Source organism: Triticum dicoccoides, chromosome 2A (genome assembly GCF_002162155.2).
Source record: "Triticum dicoccoides isolate Atlit2015 ecotype Zavitan chromosome 2A, WEW_v2.0, whole genome shotgun sequence".
Taxonomy (NCBI): Eukaryota; Viridiplantae; Streptophyta; class Magnoliopsida; order Poales; family Poaceae; genus Triticum; species Triticum dicoccoides.
In genome coordinates, this window is record NC_041382.1 from 44,757,522 (window position 1) to 44,759,748 (window position 2,227).

Below are 2,227 nucleotides of genomic sequence, written 5' to 3' on the forward strand. Positions count from 1 at the left end.
TGTGCACACCAAAAAGACAAATCTGTGGATTTATTACCACACAATGTGAGTACTATTTTCTTTTTTCAGATTCACGTATTTCGGTTTTTTGCGCTTGTATATACACATGTATTACATGAAAATTAATAGATACATTCACCATTCCTATATGTACATGTAAAAAAAAGTCAGATATTTTTGGGCTCTTTGAATATATTTTTCCTTTTTTTTGGTAAACCTGGCTTCACTGGAGCTTTGGGATTCTAAAGCAATTTCCATAGAAATGAGAGCAGTGTTTCGGAGCTCGGGTGCATCTGCACCTATGTGAATAGTAAATTCAAAAGAAATACCAAACAAACTAAAAAAAGTCTGAAATTTTTACACATCAAAGATTAGAGACTTTGCTAGGTGCTTGCAAATTTTTGCACTGAGATGACATCCGAGTAGCTTGGTACAAAAAAAATGGAGCTAAAAAATGTCCAAAGGTGCAACAAAATTCAAGCTCTGATTTTAATTTTTCATACCAAGCTCCTCCTATGTCATACGAGTGCGAAAATTTGCAAGTATCTAGAAGTGTCTATCATCTTTGATGTGTTAAATTTTCAGATTTTTTTTGAATGTTTTAGATATTTTATTTGAATTTTGTGTTTATATGTGGAGCATCTGAGCTCAGGATCAGAATTGGATTTCCGTAAAACCACTGCCTTCATAAATGTACTGACTGAACATCCGAGTAAGGCTGTTTTAACTTAAAAAAAATTGTGGGCCTTTATTCCTAAATGATTTCTCTTTTTTTACTTTATTATAGAAACTTAGCTCTTAGGGAATGACCACACCTTTTCCTTAAGAATGTGTAAGTGTGTTGATTCACGTGTATAGTTTTGTTTCAAGAAATACTTTTATGTTTCGCCAAGAAAAAGCCTTTTATTATATAATTTTCTATTGGGTTTGACTACCATATTGTACCAGCAAAAACTGATGGTCAGAATTACGTTCCAACCTTGGGGAGACTGAGGGAGGAATATGTAAACTATCGTCAAACTTTGCTTCTTCCTTTTTTTTCTCACGGAGGGAACTAGAAAATACAAAATATATACCCTCTCTATTATTTGTGCTCACATATACTTATTATATGCTTTCTGGCCGGAAAGATTTGTGGCTGGCTAGAAAGCTATGTGTGCCTAAAGAGCCAACCACAAACCAGATAGATATTCTCTAAGGGCGTCCACCTCCTCTGCTCAAAGTGCACCTTGGAGTCCACTTAATTGAAAAACGGAAACGCTTTCTGCATGCCTAACTAATTGCCATCACATGACATAACTTTAGCACATACCTAGGTTTGAGAGCAAAAGATAAAGCCAAAGCAGTCACACCAAATTCAGATTGGTCTACTGATTGCGTCACTAGCCATGGCCACTAATTAATCGCCTGTGGGAAAAATAGTACGGTAGAGCCAATAAAAATGCAGTGAATTCCAAACCACTGCGAGTAACTGCTCCCACACTTAGCAAATCACTAACATGAAATGGACAGATGCACTGTTTTAGTATGGTTGATCAAAGAGTAGAGAAGAGACGACAAGACTCATGGTCAGTTGAATGCCACTTGGTCCTAAGAGATTCTGCAGGCATCATCTCCTCTTGCTTTCACTTATCCTTTGCTGGTGTGGCTGAGAGATGAGCAGTGTCTTTTAGCTTTGCATCTTTCTTTTGCTTTGCCCTTGTGTGGCTTGCGCTGAATCCTTTCCATCCTCATATGATTCTTCCCGCCTTTTGGAGAGCTTGGTTCACATGCCACCAGACATTCTGAGGACAATGTTTTCTCATTTGGTATTGAAAACATTTCGTTTTTGTTTTCCCGTCCGATTATAAAGAAGTCATGGCATTACACAGTCGTTATTCGTCTTGTTATTATCTTCTTTGAACAATGGTCTGGCATTTATGTACTTTTTCTTTATGAAAACGTCTAGTGCTTGTATACTTTTTCCCGTGATTCTTTTTTTTTTGCGGGGTTTTCCCCGCATGATTCAATTGGGCTAAGTGGATGATTACCACTCTCTGCCGGGAGGCGAATGGCAAAGTAGCCAATTCCAACGTACAAGTGGGAGATTATTCCGTGAATACGGTGAAATAAAAATATAAGACCAAATTAGACTTACTGGTGTGGTACATCGATTTAGCTAGAAAAACTCAAAAAGGGGCAATTATATTGATCGTCCGGCCTCTGCATCAAGCGAGTGCACCCAAGA